The following is a 19,272-nucleotide window of genomic DNA, read 5'->3' as shown; positions in this document are numbered from 1 at the left end:
TAGGTGAAAGCTGCATTATAGATTCAAATCTAACAAAATTTTTACAGGTGCTGCTGATCTTCCCAAAGCAACTGAGGGTGAGTATGAGAAACCCAAAAGAACAAATGCCGGATCATATTTTTAATATAGAATTCTTGTTTACCTTCTAGCTATCTTTTGAGATCTAGTGTTTCTCTGAGATATAAGCTTTATATGTATATACATATATAACTACATGTGTTTATAAATATATGTATGTAAATAGATACATATATAAATAGAGGTAAGTTTGTAAAGTAACTTCTGAGTGTCAAAAATCTTGTGTAATTTCTTCTAGTATCTTGACTAAGTAGAAACTCTCAGACATCCAGTACGAAACATAATTTGAGTCATTGCTGGTCTCATTAAAGATAAGAGTGGTCTCTGGCAACCCCTCACCCCAAAGTAAGCAAACAAACTTGAGCATGAATCTGCACACACTAGGGCTTCAGCACCTAAGAGTTAGGGAATATCCAAGCACAAAAGTGAGAATACTCAGAGGTTGGGATGGAAGCTTGAGTCCACAGATTAGGCCAGAGAAGTAGGAAGTTGGAGAGGATAAGAGCCAAAATGGCAGGGAGCTGACTTTGGAAATGCAGACACCCAGAAGTGGAGTTGCCAAGGATGGATTTCTATAGCAATACCTTTATGAGGATAACACACCTTGGAATTGCAGTAGAACTTATATGTTCTGTGCTAAAATTCTCTAGAGGAGCTCAAGTTCTACTTTGCAGATCACTCTCCATCTACCAGTAGAATCAAATACTTTCTCAATGAAAGCTTTCCTGGATGGAAATATATAGGATTTCAACAGGTTAAGATCAAGTAATACACTATCACAGATCACCAAATACATGAGAGACAGCAAGTTATCTTGAATGAAGCCAATAAAAATAGTAAATATAGACAGCCCCTCCAAAAGACTGCAAGTATTAGAATTCTCATATACAAAATTTAAAATAACTATATAAAAAAGTTTATATACCTAAAATTTACCAGGATAAATATGTAAAATGAAATTTGAAAGGAATTAACAAACATTTTTTAAATCCAAAAATTAAAAAAAATATATAAATGACCAAATTTGAAACTCAGTGGAAGCATTACAGCAGATTACACAGGTGAAAAAAGAACTGGAGAACTAAAAGATACATCTGAAAAATAATCCCAAGTAAATCAAATAAAGAGATAAGGAAATGGAAGATATCAAAGGAAAGTTAAGAGATATGGAAGATGGAAGGGAGACACAATTGGAATAAATGGAAGAGAGGCAATATGTAAAGACATAATGGCTGCAAATTTCCCAGAGAAGAAAAATATTTAATAAGTACAATATTCTCCATACAGAATAAATATAAATTTATGCATAGAATCATTGTAGTGAAACTGCAGACCACAAAGACAACATTTTGAAAATACCCAGGGAGAAAGGAAAGACTAACAGCTAACTTTTCAATAGCAATAATAGAAGCAGTGGAATATTGCCTTCAGAGCACTGGAAAATAAAATGTCAACCTGAAATTGTGTAGGACGTAAACTTTTTTTAAGAATGAAATCAGTTAAAATATTTTTTAAAGGAGGGTTTATGATCAAGGTCCTACTCTAAAGGAAGTGCTTCAAGAACAAAGAAAATGATCCCCCAAGATGATCAAAGATACAAAAAAGGCTTGTGAGCAAATAAAATGGTAAACACTTAGGTAAATCTAAATAAACCAAATCCATACATAGAAGCCTTTTTTTTCTATGTTAAGTCAACAGAAATTCTGGACAACAGATGTAAGAAAATTGAGATAGAGAAGATCAGAGCTAAAGTATTCTATTGTGTTGTTGGGGTGTCTAGGTCTTTTTTGTTTTAACATCTTTATTGGAGTATAATTGCTTTACAAGGGTGTGTTAGTTTGTGCTGTATAACAAAGTGAATCAGCTATACATATACATATATCCCCATATCTCCTCCCTCTTGCGTCTCCCTCCCACCCTCCCTATCCCACCCCTCTATCAGTTTATCAGTTTAACCAGCTCGGTCACAAAACACCGAGCTGATCTTCCTGTGCTATGCGACTGCTTCCCACTAGCTATCTAGTTTACATTTGGTAGTGTATATATGTCCATGCCACTCTCTCACTTTGTCAGGGAAGGGTAAGCTGCGTGTCAAGGTATTGATCAGTTAAATGTACAATCATAAAATGTCAAGGATATTCACTGAAAGAATATAGTGTGTATAAATTCCAAACCAAAGGTAACATGGTAGAACTCTAAATGTATAGCAATATAAATGGAGCAGACTCACTAGTTAAAACCAAGGTATAGATTTTTAAAAGGAAATCTGATTTTATAATGTTTACAAAAAGATAAATCTAAAACATATGTACGCAGAGAAGTTAAAAGTAAAAGTAGGAGGAAATACATATAATGCAAAAACCAATCAAACTAAAGCTATGGTAGCTCTATTTAATATCAAACAAAACTGATTTTAGACCCATCTTGAAAAAAATGTGTCACTTAGAGTGTTTCTACACAATGTTAAAAGATTCAATTCACCAAAAAGATATAATAATTCCAAGCATATATGTATCTAATAAAATAGTCTCTAAATACATAAAGCAAAAATTCTTAGAGCTACTTTAAAAAACTAGCAAATATCCATCAGGGTGGAAGAATTCAACTCATTATTGGACAACAGACTTTCTAATCAACAAAGATATAAAATGTTAGAAGAAAACAGTAAACTTGGTCCAGTGGACGTACATAGATTTCTGCCTCCAACAATTAAGGGATTCCACAGTTTTTTTCAAGTACATATGGAGCATTTACAAAAATTGAGCCATAAAACAAATGGCAGAAAATTACAGAGTATAGTTATACCAATTATATTTCCTACCTGCTTAGAACAAAAAAATTACATATATGTATATATATATGTGTGTGTATATAAAGTATTTGAGAAAAAAATTTACCCTTTCAATAATGGAGAAAATGAAATAATAGTAATCATTAAATACTTATAACTGAGTAATAGTAAAAACATTGCATTACATACCAAAACTTGAGATGCAGCAAAAGTGGTTCTTCCAGAGAACTTTATAAACTAACTACTTATTAGAAAAAGGAAGGTTAAAAATGGATCAAATTGTTCAGTTTAAAAAGATAGGGAAAAAAAAACACCAATAAACAAAGTAAATAGTAAAAATAGTCAATATAATAGAAACAAAAGCCAAAATCTTGTTCCTTTAAAATGCTAACAAAGTAGACACAGCTCTGAAAAGATGAAATGAGAGAAGGCATAAAAAATACTACCTATTATAAATGAAAATGCAAGTGCGAGAAAGATTTTTTAAAATTGAAACGAGGGCTTCCCTGGTGGCGCAGTGGTTGAGAATCTGCCTGCTAATGCAGGGGACGCGGGTTCGATCCCTGGTCTGGGAGGATCCCACATGCTGCGGAGCAGCGAGGCCCGTGAACCACAACTACTGAGCCTGCATGTCTGGAGCCTGTGCTCCACAGCAAGAGAGGCGCGATAGTGAGAGGCCTGCGCACCACGATGAAGAGTGGCCCCCGCTTGCCACAACTAGAGCAATCCCTCGCACAGAAACGAAGACCCAACACAGCAAAAATAAATTAATTAATTAAAATTGAAAGAAAATACTTCAGCATAACACAAATAAATTTGAGAACTTAAAATAGTGGAGTTAATCTTTGAAAACGATAAGAATACTAACCTAGAAAGAAATTAAAAGACTGAATAATCTCATAACAATTAAAAAAATAAAAGCAGAAGTTAAAAGTCTTTCCACAAAGAAAACAGTGGGTCTGGATTGCTTTACAAGCGAATCCTTCCAAATTTCAAGGAAGAAATTATTTTAACCACATAGAAAGTTTTTGAGATAATGGGGAAAAGTTATATTTTCTAGCTCATTCTATGAAGCCAGTATAATCTAGATAACAAAATATACAAGAAGAGTAAGTTACTAGCAAATTTCACTCATGAATATGGATATAAAAATACTAAACAAAATATTACCAACTCAGATTCAGTGATGTATGCAAAAGACACTTTTCCATTAGCAAATTTGGCTTATCCTGGTAATGTAAGGATGGCTTAATATTAGAAAATCTATAATTGTCATTTACCATAGTAACGGATTAAAGGAGAAAAAGTAATAGATTTAGAAAGAGCTGATCACATTCTTGCTTTAATGGGGTGGGACAGAGCTGGTTAAACTGATAAGTGGTATCTATAGTAAAACAAAAAACACAAGTAACTAAAATCAATAGCATCATCCCATACGAGGAAACATTCTCTTTAAAATTGGGGAATAGAACTAGGATGCCTGTCATTACTACTTCTTTTCAACATTGAACTCCTTTAATATAAGGGTTAAAAGGAGGATATAAAATGGTTATTATTTGCAGATGATATGATTATCAACCTACAAAACTCAAAAGACTAAAATTTGCTAGCAATCATAGTTTATCCAAGATTCTGGTTATAAGATGAAGATAAAAAAGTCAGTGACTTATCTGTGGACCATCACGAAATAATTAGAATACATAATATTTTTAAAACACAACTTTTACATAGCAACAAAACTAAGTTACCTAGAAATAAATTTAACAAAAGATGTGCAAGACTGGTTTTGTTTTGCTTCTAATTCTTCACTGGGAGACATTAAAGACCTAAGTGAATGTAGAATATCCCATCTTATGGTGTGATGTCAAGTGCTCCTCAAGTTGCTCTGTAGATTTAATGCAACTCCAGTCAGAATCTCAACATTTTTTTATAGAACTTTACAAACCCATTCTCAGATTTATGTAGAAGAGCAAAAGGGCAATAATAGTAAAGAACAGTTTAAGAAATTCCAGAAGAACAAAGAGGAGGAGAGGGAATTTGCCCTACCACATATCAAGAATTATGAAAATGTAGCAATTATTGTAGAATTGGTACATATTACAAATGGAGAAAGAGAGCCAAGGGATAGACCTACACATATATGAAACTGATATATAAAAGAAGCAATATGTTAATTTAGTGGAGAAAAAAGAAAATGTTCCATAGGTAGAGCTAGGAAAATTGTTTATCCATATGGAAAGGGAAAAAAACAATTTCTGTGTCACACCGTTATAAAAATTTCAAATGAAATAAAAAGTAAGACTTAAAACTTTGGAAATATATGTAGGAGAAGAAAGCACTAAAATGTAAGAAAAATTCATAAATTCAACTAATAAAATTCAAAATTTCTGTTTATCAAAAGACATCATAAAGTAAAAAGGCAAGTCACAAACTGGAAGTAGATTTATTTCCGTCACATGTAACAGAGAAAGAATGATAGCTAACATAAATTAAAAATTCCTGAAACTCAATAAGGAAAACAATGGGAAATTTCAAAAGATATGAACAGATATTTCACAGGGACAGTAAACATGCCCAATCTCAACTGTAGTTAGAAACTACAAATTCAAGACCATACTCACATACAATTGCACACATTCAATTGGCAAAAATTTTAAATTCACACCATATCAAGTCATGGAGATGGAGTGGAACAATGAGATCTCATGTAAATTGCTGTGAGGAGTATATAGAAATACCCACTCTGGAAAAACAATTTGGTATTGTCTTGTAAAGCTGAACATGATACCCAGCAATTCCACTTGAGTACTGTATCCTGAAGAAACTTTTTACATATGCACCAAGAGTCATGAACAAGAATTTTCCTAGCATTATTTGTAAGCAAAAACTGGAAACAACCCAAATGCTCATCAGTGGAAGAGAACAGTTTAATAAAATATAGTATAATTACACCACGAAATATTATAGGGCAATGAAAATCAGCTGCCCTTATAGTGAACAGTACAAAAGAGCAAAATGTGTGAAAGAAGCTAATTAAAGACTGTATATAGCCTGTTTTTTTTTTTTACATCTTTATTGGAGTATAATTGTTTTACAGTGGTGTGTTAGTTTCTGCTTTATAACAAAGTGAATCAGTTATACATATACATATGTTCCCATATCTCTTCCTCCCTCCCACCCTCCCTATCCCACCCCTCTAGGTGGTCACAAAGCACCGAGCTGATCTCCCTGTGCTATGCAGCTGCTTCCCACTAGCTATCTACCTTACGTTTGGTACTGTATACATGTCCATGCCTCTCATTCGCCTTGTCACAGCTTACCCTTCCCCCTCCCCATATCCTCAAGTCCATTCTCTAGTAGGTCTGTGTCTTTATTCCTGTCTTAACCCTAGGTTTTTCATGACATGTTTTTTTCTTAAATTCCATATATATGTGTTAGCATACGGTATTTATCTTTCTGTTTCTGACTTACTTCACTCTGTATGACAGACTCTAGGTCCATCCACCTCATTACAAATAGCTCAATTTCATTTCCTTTTATGGCTGAGTAATATTCCATTGTATATATGTGCCACATCTTCTTTATCTGCTCATCCGATGATGGACACTTAGGTTGTTTCCATCTCCGGGCTATTGTAAATAGAGCTGCAATGAACATTTTGGTACATGACTGTTTTTGAATTCTAGTTTTCTCAGGGTATATGCCCAGTAGTGGGATTGCTGGGTCATATGGTAGTTCTATTTGTAGATTTTTAAGGAACCTCCATACTGTTCTCCATAGTGGCTGTACCAATTCACACTCTCACCAGCAGTGCAAGAGTGTTTCCTTTTCTCCACGCCCTCTCCAGCATTTTATTGTTTCTATATTTTTTGATGATGGCCATTCTGACTGGTGTGAGACGATATCTCATTGTAGTTTTGATTTGCATTTCTCAATGATTAATGATGTTGAGCGTTCTTTCAAGTGTTTGTTGGCAGTCTGTATACCTTCTTTGGAGAAATGTCTATGTAGATCTTCTGCCGATTTTTGGATTGGGTTGTTTGTTTTTTTGTTATTGAGCTGCATGAGCTGCTTGTAAATTTTGGAGACTAATCCTTTGTCAGTTGCTTCATTTGCAAATATTTTCTCCCATTCTGAGGGTTGTCTTTTGGTCTTGTTTATGGTTTCCTTTGCTGTGCAAAAGCTTTGAAGTTTCATTAGGTCCCATTTGTTTGTTTTTATCTCCATTTCTCGAGGAGTTGGGTCAAAAAGGATCTTGCTGTGATTTATGTCATAGAGTGTTCTGCCTACGTTTTCCTCTAAGAGTTTGATAGTTTCTGGCCTTACATTTAGGTCTTTAATCCATTTTGAGCTTATTTTTGTATATGGTGTTAGGGAGTGATATAATCTCATACTTTTACATGTATCTGTCCAGTTTTCCCAGCACCACTTATTGAAGAGACTGTCCTTTCTCCACTGTACATTCCTGCCTCCTTTATCAAAGATAAGGTGACCATATGTGCGTGGGTTTATCTCTGGGCTTTCTATCCTGTTCCATTGATCTATCTTTCTGTTTTTGTGCCAGTACCATACTGTCTTGATTACTGTAGCTTTGTAGTATAGTCTGAAGTTAAGGAGCCTGATTCCTCCAGCTCCGTTTTTCATTCTCAAGATTGCTTTGGCTATTCGGGGTCTTTTGTGTTTCCATACAAATTGTGAAATTTTTTGTTCTAGTTCTGTGAAAAATGCCAGTGGTAGTTTGATAGGAATTGCATTGAATCTGTAGATTGCTTTGGGTAGTAGAGTCATTTTCACAATGTTGATTCTTCCAATCTAAGAACATGGTATATCTCTCCATATATTTGTATCATCTTTAATTTCTTTCATCAGTGTCTTATAATTTTCTGCATACAGGTCTTTTGTCTCCTTAGGTAGGTTTATTCCTAGATATTTTATTCTTTTTGTTGCAATGGTAAGTGGGAGTGTTTTCTTGATTTCACTTTCAGATTTTTAATCATTAGTGTATAGGAATGCCAGAGATTTCTGTGCATTAATTTTGTATCCTGCCACTTTACCAAATTCGTTAATTAGCTCTAGTAGTTTTCTGGTAGCGTCTTTAGGATTCTCTATGTATAGTATCATGTCATCTGCAAACAGTGACAGCTTTACTTCTTTTCCGATTTGGGTTCCTTTTATTTCCTTTTCTTCTCTGATTGCTTGGCTAAAACTTCCAAAACTATGTTGAATAAGAGTGATGAGAGTGGGCAACCTTGTCTTGTTCCTGATCTTAGTGGAAATGGTTTCAGTTTTTCACCATTGAGGATGATGTTGGCTGTGGGTTTGTCATATATGGCCTTTATTATGTTGAGGAAAGTTCCCTTTATGCCTACTTTCTACAGGGTTTTTATCATAAATCGGTGTTGAATTTTGTCAAAAGTTTTCTCTGCATCTATTGAGACGATCATATGGTTTTTCTCCTTCAGTTTGTTAATATGGTGTATCATGTTGATTGATTTGCGTATATTGAAGAATCCTTGCATTCCTGGAACAAACCCCACTTGATCATGGTGTATGATCCTTTTTATGTGCTGTTGGATTCTGTTTGTTGAGGACTTTTGCATCTATGTTCATCAGTGATATTGGCCTGTAGCTTTCTTTCTTTGTGACATCCTTGTCTGGTTTTGGTATCAGGGTGATGGTGGCCTCATAGAATGAGTTTGGGAGTGTGCCTCCCTCTGCTATATTTTGGAATAGTTTGAGAAGGATAGGTTTTAGCTCTTCTCTAAATGTTTGATAGAATTCGCCTGTGAAGCCATCTGGTCCTGGGCTTTTGCTTATTGGAAGATTTTTAATCACAGTTTCAATTTCAGTGCTTGTGATTGGTCTGTTCATATTTTCTATTTCTTCCTGTTTCAGTCTTGGCAGGTTGGCTTTTCTAAGAATTTGTCCATTTCTTCCAGGTTGTTCATTTTATTGGCATAGAGTTGCTTGTAGTAATCTCTCATGATCTCTTTTATTTCTGCAGTGTCAGTTGTTACTTCTCCTTTTTCATTTCTAATTCTGTTGATTTGAATCTTCTCCCCTTTTTTCTTGATGAGTCTGGCTAATGGTTTGTCAGTTTTGTTTATCTTGTCCAATAACCAGCTTTTAGTTTTATTGATCTTTGCTATCGTTTCCTTCATTTCTTTTTCATTTATTTCTGATCTGATCTTTATGATTTCTTTCCTTCTGCTAACTTTGGCGTTTTTTTTTTTTTGGTTCTTCTTTCTCTAATTGCTTTAGGTGCAAGGTTAGATTGTTTATTTGAGATGTTTCCTGTTTCTTAAGCTAGGATTGTATTCCTATAAACTTCCCTCTTAAAACTGCTTTTGTTGCATCCCATAGGTTTTCGGTCGTCGTGTCTCCATTGTCATTTGTTTCTAGGTATTTTTTTATTTCCTCTTTGATTTCTTCAGTGATCTCTTCGTTATTAAGTAGTGTATTGTTTAGGCTCCATTGTTGTATTTTTTACAGATCTTTTCCTGTAATTGATATCTAGTCTCATAGCGTTGTGGTCAGAAAAGATACTAGATACAATTTCAATTTTCTTAAATTTACCAAGGCTTGATTTGTGACCCAAGATATGATCTGTCCTGGAGAATGTTCCATGAGCTCTTGAGAAAAATGTGTATTCTGTTGTTTTTGGATGCAATGTCCTATAAATATCAATTAAGTCCATCTTGTTTAATGTATCGTTTAAAGCTTGAGTTTCCTTATTTATTTTCATTTTGTATGATCTGTCCATTGGTGAAAGTGGGGTGTTAAAGTCCCCTACTATGAATGTGTTACTGTCGATTTCCCCTTTTATGGCTGTTAGTATTTGCCTTATATATTGAGGTGCTCCTATGTTCGGTGCATAAATATTTACAATTGTTATATCTTCTTCTTGGATCAATCCCTTGATCATTCTGTAGTGTCCTTCTTTGTCTCTTCTAATAGTCTTTATTTTAAAGTCTATTTTGTCTTGTATGAGAATTGCTACTCCAGCTTTCTTTTGGTTTCCATTTGCATGGAATATCTTTTTCCCTCCCCTTACTTTCAGGCTGTATGTGTCTCTAGATCTGAAGTGGGTCCCTTGTAGACAGCATATATATGAATCTTGTTTTTGTATCCATTCAGCCAATCTGTGTCTTTTGGTGGGAACATTTAGTCCATTTACATTTAAGGTAATTATCGATATGTGTGTTCCTATTCCCATTTTCTAAATTGTTTTGGGTTCGTTATTGTAGGTCTTTTCCTTCTCTTGTGTTTCTTGCCTAGGGAATTTCCTTTAGCATTTGTTGTAAAGCCGGTTTGGTCGTGCTGAAGTCTCTCAGCTATTGCTTGTCTGTAAAGGTTTTAATTTCTCCATCAAATCTGAATAAGATCCTTGCTGGGTAGAGTAATCTTGGTTGCAGGTTTTTATCCTTCATCTCTTTAAATATGTTCTGCCAGTCCAATATGTGCCTTGGCGTATTTCTCCTTCGATTTATCCTGTATGGGACTCTCTGTGTTTCCTGGACTTGATTAACTATTTCCTTTCCCATATTAGGGAAGTTTTCAACTATAATCTCTTCAAATATTTTCTCAGTCCCTTTCTTTTTCTCTTCTTCTTCTGGAACTCCTATAATTCGAATGTTGGTGCGTTTAATGTTGTCCCAGAGGTCTCTGAGACTGTCCTCAGTTCTTTTCATTCTTTTTTCTTTATTCTGCTCTGCAGCAGTTATTTCCACTAGTTTATCTTCCAGGTCACTTATCCGTTCCTCTGCTTCAGTTATTCTGCTATTGATCCCATCTGGAGTATTTTTAATTTCATTTATTGTGGTGTTCGTCATTGCTTGTTTCATCTTAAGTTCTTCTAGGTCCTTGTTAAATGTTTCTTGCATTTTGTCTATTCTATTTCCAAGATTTTGGATCATCTTTACTATCATTATTCTGAATTCTTTTTCAGGTAGACTGCCTATTTCCTCTTCATTTGTTAGGTCTGGTGGGTTTTTATCTCACTCCTTCATCTGCTGTGTGTTTTTCTGTCTTCTCATTTTGCTTATCTTACTGTGTTTGGGGTCTCCTTTTTGCAGGCTGCAGGTTCGTAGTTCCTGTTGTTTTTGGTGTCTGTCCCCAGTGGCTATAGTTGGTTCAGTGGGTTATGTAGGCTTCCTGGTGGAGGGGACTAGTGCCTGTGTTCTGGTGGATGAGGCTGGATCTTGTCTTTCTGGTAGGCAGGTCCACGTCTGGTGGTGTGTTTTGGGGTGTCTGTTGACTTATGATGATTTAAGGCAGGCTTTATGCTAATGGGCAGGGTTAGTTGTTTGGCATAGGGTGTCTAGCACTGTAGCTTGCTGGTCGTTGACTGAAGCTGGGTGCTGGTGTTGAGATCGAGATTTCTGGGAGATTTTCGCCCTTTGATATTATGTGGAGCTGGGAGGTCTCTTGTGGACCAGTGTCCTGAAGTTGGTTCTCCCACCTCAGAGGCACAGCCCTGACCCCTGGCTGCAGTACCAAGAGCCTTTCATCCACATGGCTCAGAATAAAAGGGAGAAAAACAAGAAAGAAAGAAAGAAAAAAAAAGAAAGAAAGAAAGAAAGAAAGAAAGAAAGAAAGAAAGAAAGAAAGAAAGAAAGAAAGAAAGAAAGAAAAGAAAGGAAGGAAGGAAGGAAGAAAGGAAGGAAAAGAGAAAGGAGGGAGGGAGGGATGGATGGAGAAGGGGGAAGGAAAGAAAGAAAGAAGTAAAATAAAGTAAGATAAAATAAAATAAAGTTATTAAAATAAAAAATAATTAAGAAAAAAAATTTTTTAAAAAGAAAAAAAAAACAAAACACGGACTAATAGAACCCTAGGACAAATGGTGGAAGCAAAGCTATACAGACAAAATCTCACACAGAAGCATACACATACACACTCACAAAAAGAGGAAAAGGGAAAAAAATCATAAATCTTGCTCTCAAAGTCCACCTCCTCAATTTGGGATGATTCGTTGTCTATTCAGTTATTCCACAGATGCAGGGTACATCAAGTTGATGTGGAGCTTTAATCCGCTGCATCTGAGGCTGCTGGGAGAGATTTCCCTTTGTTTTCTTTGTTCTCACAGCTCCCGGGTCCCGCCTCTGCGTATAGGTCGCTGGAGGGCGTCTGTTCTTCGCTCAGACAGGTTGGGGTTAAAGGAGCAGCTGCTGCGGGGACTCTGGCTCACTCAAGCCGAGGGGAGGGAGGGGCACGGAGTGCAGGGCGAGCCTGCAGCGGCAGAGGCCGGCGGGACGTTGCACCAGCCTGAGGCGTGCCGTGCGTTCTTCCAGGGAAGTTGTCCTTGGATCCCGGGACCCTGGCAGTGGCGAGCTGCACAGGCTCCCGGGAGGGGCGGTGTGGATAGTGACCTGTGGTTGCACACAGGCTTCTTGGTGGCGGCAGCAGCAGCCTGAGCGTCTCATGCCCGTCTCTGGGGTCCGCGCTGTTAGCCGCGGCTCACGCCCGTCTCTGGAACTCCTTTAAGCAGCGCTCTTAATCCCCTCTCCTCGCGCACCAGGAAACAAAGTGGGAAGAAAAAGTCTCTTGCCTCTTCGGCAGGTCCAGACTTTTTCCCGGACTCCCTCCCGTCTAGCCATGGTGCACTAACCCCTTCAGGCTGTGTTCACGAAGCCAACCCCAGTCCTCTCCTTGTGCTCTGATGGAAGCCGAAGCCTCAGCTCCCAGCCCCGCCCACCCCGGCAGGTGAGCAGACAAGCCTCTCGGGCTGGTGAGTGCAGGTCGGTACCGATCCTCTGTGCGGGAATCTCTCCGCTTTGCCCTCCGCACCCCTGTGGCTGCGCTCTCTTCCGTGGCTCCGAAGCTTCCCCCACTCTGCCACCTGCAGTCTCCACCCACGAAGGGGCTTCCTGGTGTGTGGAAACCTTTCCTCTTTCACAGCTCCCTCTCACTGGTGCAGGTTCCGTCCCTATTCTTTTGTCTCTGTTTATTCTTTTTTCTTTTGCCCTACCCAGGTACGTGGGGGGTTTCTTGCCTTTTGGGAGGTCTGAGGTCTTCTGCCAGCGTTCAGTAGGTGATCTGTAGGAGTTGTTCCACCTGTAGATGCATTTCTGGTGTATCTGTGGGGAGGAAGGTGATCTCCGCGTCTTACTCTTCCGCCATCTTCCCCTCCAACTCAGCCTGGTATTTTTTAAAACTTAAAAACTAAGCCAAACTAAACATAAATGTGATTTTTTTTTTAAAGCAAGTAATTGTTGAACGAAAATTAAGATAGGGGTTATCTGATGAGACAGAAGAATATGATAGTGGTGCAGAATATCCTGACAGGTAGAAGATGCTGGTAGTATTTTAGGTCATCAGTTTGGGTGGTGATTTAATCAGTTCAGTATATTAATAAATAATATACTCCTCACCATCTTGAGTCCTCACTGTTCTCCTTTTCCACCTTAAATTGCCATATCCATCATACTCTCCCACGTATGTGATCCTCAGCTCCCTGCTCCTTTCTTGCTTCTTTGTACAACCCTGTTAAACTCCCACCCAAACCCCTGTTAAATCTATTTCTGCATCTGAACAACCATGCTAACTCATCTCACTACCATGAAGTGAGTCAATACTAAATTTCCTTAGTCTAGTGGTTCTCAAACTTTACGGTGTATCAGAATCACTGGAAGGATTTGTACATGGGCTTCATCAAGCAGATTGTTTGTTTGTTTTGGTATTGAGTTGTATAAGTTCTTTTTTTTTTTTTTTTTTTTTACGGTACGTGGGCCTCTCACTGTTGTGGCCTCTCCCGTTGCGGAGCACAGGCTCCGGACGCGCAGGCTCAGCGGCCATGGCTCACGGGCCCAGCCGCTCTGCGGCATGTGGGATCTTCCCGGACCGGGGCACGAACCCGTGTCCCCTGCCTCGGCAGGCGGACTCTCAACCGCTGCGCCAACAGGGAAGCCCTGTATGAGTTCTTTATATATTTTGGATATTAAGCCCTTATCTGATACACGGTTTGCAAACATTTTCTCCCATTCTGTAGGGTGCCTTTTCATTTTGTTAGTTGTCTCTTGCTGTGCAGTAGCTTTTTAGTTTGATGTAATCCTGCTTACTTATTTTTGCTTTTGTAGCTTGTGCTTTTGGTGTCATATCTAAAAAATCATTGCCCAGACCAATGTCAAAGAGCTTTTTTCCTATGTTTTCTTCTTGGAGTTTTATGGTATTAGGTCTTATGTTTTAAGTCTTTAATCCATTTTGAGTTAACTTTTGTGAGTGGTATGAGAGAGGTCCAGTTTCATTTTTCTGCATTTTTTTCATTTTCCTAACACCATTTATTAAAGGAACTATCCTTTCCCCATTGACTGTTCTTGGATCGCTTGTCAAATATTAATTGACTATAAATGCAGGGGATGGTTATTTCTGGGCTCTCTATACTGTTCTATGTCAATTTTTATGCAAGTACCATGCTGTTTTAATTACTATAGCTGTGTAGTACTGTTTGAGATGAGGACATGTGAATGCCTTTGGTTTTGTTGTTCTTTCTCAGGTTTGCTTTGGCTATTCGAGGTCTTTTGTGGCTCCAAACAAATTTTTAGGATTTTTTTTTCCTGTGGAAAATGTCATTTGAATTTTGATAGGGATTGCATTGAATTTATAGATGGCTTTGGGTAATACAGATGTTGTGTATAGAAACACGACTGATTTCTATATGTTGATTTCACATCCTGCAACTTTACTGAACTTGTTCATTAGTTCTAATAGTTTTTTTGGTTCAGTCTTTAGGGTTTTCTTTAGATCGTATAATCTTCGAACAACAATTTTACTTCCTCCTTTCCAATTTGGATGCCTTTTTATTTCTTGCTTGACATTTTTCTCATTCCAATTTTGATTGCTTGCTGATTTTGCTGTAGCTTTATTTTCCTTTACATTGGAGACAGAAATACTGTCTTTATGTCAAAGGAATAAGTTTGTCCTCTAGCATCAAAACACATTGCTATTCTTAAATTGAGAATAGGTGTAAATGATGGGCTAACGTCTAGGAACTATGTTGTAAGAGATGGAGTAGAATGAGAGACAAGAGTGGTTACAAAATTTATTTTTCTTTCTTTCTTGTGTGTGTGTGCATGCCAAGTAGGTATTTGTATAAATTAAATACCTATTTAATCTGTAAAATACCCCTCCTCCCTTCAGATAATCAGCACTGTATATCTCCTAGGCATGAACACACATAAACAGAAAGCCAGAAATCCAAGATATCAAGATCACCATCTTGGCACTGGACTTTCTAGGGCAGTTTAACTGTTCCTATTTTCACTGACTTTTTAGACCTTGCCTTTTTTTTCCCCCTTTCTACTCAGATCTACTTTATTCACTTGCTTGTCATCCTGTATTAATCAGTTCTCTGACTTGAAACCATTAAGTGCTTGTGACATTAGTATTACCATCTTTTTCTGTTTTTAGAAGTAAAATAGTGTATTTTAAAACTTTAGTCTCCCATATATGATCTCATTTAATCCCCAAGACTACCCTATGAAGTTGGTGGAGTGAAGTAAGTTGCCCCAGCTCACACAGCTGCTAAGTGGCAGAGCCAGAACTATGACCCTTTCCTTGCCCAGTACCTTTTCTGTTACACTACAAACTTTTTGTTTAAGTTGGTTTTAAATTAGACCAGTCAATAGTTAACTCCCCCTGAAAGTAAGATGAAGACAGAATAAAGTTAAAACTCCCCTCTCCCTTCCCCCAGGAATACTAACTACATCAGTGGTATTACATCTTACTGCATCACATCGGGAGATAGTAATCTCAAATTTTTCCACTAAGTTTGATCACTTGGTTGAGGTGGTGATCATCAGATCTCTCTTTCTGAAGATACCGTTTTACCCTTATAACTAATAGACAATCCGAGGTAATACTTGAGGATCATTTGATTTCCAAAAACCTTCCTCCCAATACTCATCTGAGTAAATTATTACACTAGAAGTTGCAAAATAATTTCCCAACTCTAGTATTTCATCTACATGCATTAGCTGCCATTCTTGTTTTTTTTAAGCTTTTCCTTTTTCCTCATAACCTCACTTTTTTTTTTAAATTTGAGTATCACTATAGATGCAAGGACTTTTTAAAATCATTGTGTTATAATCCATTACTATTACTGCTTTCTTCTTGGATGCTTAAATTGTTCCCAGATTTGAGCTCATTTGTCTTTGAGTACCTCCTTGCTTTCTTGCACTATAAGGTGTTCCAGGCCCACTTTTTGTGTTCCCTGCAAACCTGGAATTAGCCTTTTTTTTTTTTTTTTTTTTTTGCGGTACGCGGGCCTCTCACTGCTGTGGCCTCTCCCGTTGCGGAGCACAGGCTCCGGACGCGCAGGCTCAGCTGCCACGGCTCACGGGCCCAGCCGCTCCGCGCCATGTGGGATCTTCCCGGACCGGGGCACGAACCCGTGTCCCCTGCATCGGCAGGCGGACTCTCAACCACTGCGCCACCAGGAAAGCCCCCTTTTTTTTTTTTTTGAGAAACAATATTTAGGAACTAAAATCTGATTGCTATTGTGAAGTCATGATATCTAGACCCTTTCAGTTGATAGATGAAGAAAATAAACCTCTTTGAAAATCAGGAGTTCATGCTAATTTAAATGGAGCCTCACAGGATTCTTTTTCAATTTAACCTCATTTCATATTTTCATCTCTCTTCTGCCATTATAGACCCTCATTTTTAAGAGTCTATATGGTGATTCATTTTCATACTAGAAAGCATTATTTTTACTTGTTTTAGAAAAATTTGTTCAGTTTACCAAAGAGATCAGTATACTTTATTTGAAAATTAATAGGAGGGACTTCCCTGGCAGTCCAGTGGTTAAGACTCTGCACTTCCATTGCAGGGGGCACAGGTTCGATCCCTGTTCGGGGAACTAAGATCCCCCGCATGCTGTGCGGCTCGGCCAAAAATATATATATAATTAATATGAAGGTTTAAAAACCTCATGTCTCTACTTTCAATGCCTCAGTAGGAAATAGGCAAGCAGTGGTCCTAAAAAAAAATCGTTTTCAGGTGATTGTTGTTATAGTTCCTAATTTCTATTTTCTTTTTAGCTGTTTATACAAAGTCATCACAGTCACACATTTACTTCTCCAAGCGTACAGATTCACATTTTAGATTCTCAATGGAATCCAGTTCAGTATTTTTGACATTTACAGCAGTATGCTGAATTGTAGCATTTGCTTCTTCATGCTTTTATATTTTAGTGAGCTACTTTTGAGTTGTTGGTTTACTTCTTGAAATATGGACATAATGCAATACAATAAAAATAATGAAAAATACGTACTAACCAAAACTAAACAATATGCAAAAGACAAATACCTTATTGCCTTATCTGATAAACGCAGTCTGTGTAGTATGCATGAAATATTTAAGAGTGTAAGTATTAACAAAAGAGTTAGGTTTCTATGGAAATAGTAACTGCTTTTATCTTTTCCAAATTTGAAATTGTGTGAAAAAACCTTAATCCCAGTAATTTTATCTCTGACCCCCAAACTGCATGTAAACCACTTAGTAGACGTCCAGGGATTTCTAGCATCTAAACACTGTAAAAAAGAGTTGTAGCTTTTTCTAATCCACCATCCTGGACTCATCAAAGCCCAGGATCTTTTGGATAAAGTAAATAAATTGCAATTCGATTTCTAAAGAACCCCTGATGCCTCCTTGGTACCTGCTTTATCTTTACACACTGATACTACTGCTTTACTCCTCCCTCAAGTTGTTTGTGTTATAGTCTAGTTAGAATAGGTAGAAAATAAATGCCAAAATGGCCTTTAAATGTTGTCATTTGAAGCTAACACTCCAAATTGGAGACCTTTGAAATGAGACCTTTGAAGAAAAGAGCAGTCTGAATTGAAGTGTGCATAACTGTTTTGAACTGGAAATTACCTCTAGTTTAGTGAATAAAACCTATATAAATTAAATAAAACAAGGCATATATATTTCTTTTTTCTGTATTATGTCTTATACTTATCCATGTAGAGATGTCCAGCATAGGATTCAGGAAGAGGACTGGGCTGGAGATATGAGGGTCGTTGGATGGTAACTGAAGTCACAAGGGTAGATGAGGTCACTTAGGGTTGAGTGTGGAGAGCAACAAGATAGAAGGGTCAACCAAGGACAAAATTCTAAGGGATGAGTAGAAGAGGAAGACTCAACAGAGACCTAAAAGCAGTAACCAGAGGTAGGAAGGAAATAAGGAGAGAATTAGTATTATGAAAGCCTAGGGAAAGAGAGTTTCAAAGAGGATTGAAAATGGACAACAATGTGAAGTGTTAATTGGTGAAGATGAGGTCTGAGATGTTCCACCTGCTTTAGCAACATGGATATTTTTGAGACCATGATGAGAGTAGTTTTACTGGTGTGCCCAGGGCTGAAACTAGCCTGCAATGCTTTACAGTGGGAATGAGGGGGAATCTTTCAAGAAGTTTGGCTATGAAGAGCAAGAAAGTGCCAGGGATCAAGGAGTTTAGGACACAGAAGACATTGGAATGTGTTTACATGTTGATGGGAGGGAGCAAGCCAGCCACACTGCTTGTAATCCCCACAGAACCATGCAGTATGAGGCCTCCTTGTTTAATTCATGGTGATCATCTTCACTCTTCCCAGAGATGGGGCTAAACCCAGTGAACTTAAGTGCTAATCATCTTCCAGATTCTGCTAAAGTAAAACAGTCTTTCTCTGACCATTCTCTCCCAACATAGAATTAATCAAATCCTCTTTTGTCCCCACCATAACCTGCAAAATACTCTCCATGCTTTATTGCATTTATTTGTTTACATGTCTCTTTTCTCCATAAGTTGTGTTTTATTCATCTTAGATGCCAAGTGCACAGCTCTGTCGCTGATACACTGTAGTGTTCAATAAATAGTAATAGCCTTTTATAAAGCAATAACCTTCATTTAAAAAAATCAGGTATTTTGTGTTACCGTATTGGATCTTCACAACAACTCTGTGAAAAAAGCACTGTAATATTCTCATTTTATAAATAAGAAACTTGAGACTTAAGAGAGCTAAGTAACTTGTGCAAAGTCACATAGTAAGTGGAAGAGACAGGACTCAAACCCAGTCTGTTAGCAAGATTCATGCTCTTAAGCTCACTATAGTCAATGCAAGATTGAATAAATGAATGAATGGATGGGTATCAAGGAATTCAGAAGGACAAAATTCCCACAAATGAACTACCACACCATTTGTTAAACATAACACATACTGAGAGTGTCCAGTTAGTTGCTCAATAAATGCTTTCTGTTGGGAAAAAAAAAATGGAACAGTTGCAAAACTGACATGTAAACTTCCAGACTGTTAACCACTGGAGACTTCTTTCTTATTCTTCCTTTCTAGAAGACAAAAAGGATTAACATCCATGCTCTCTTTGTTCATCTGTGTACACCTTGCTCCAAGAGCTTAATGATACAGAT

The sequence above is a fragment of the Grampus griseus genome (assembly GCF_964374135.1).
Source record: "Grampus griseus genome assembly, chromosome: 1".
Classification (NCBI taxonomy): domain Eukaryota; kingdom Metazoa; phylum Chordata; class Mammalia; order Artiodactyla; family Delphinidae; genus Grampus; species Grampus griseus.
This window is presented reverse-complemented; position numbering follows the sequence as displayed.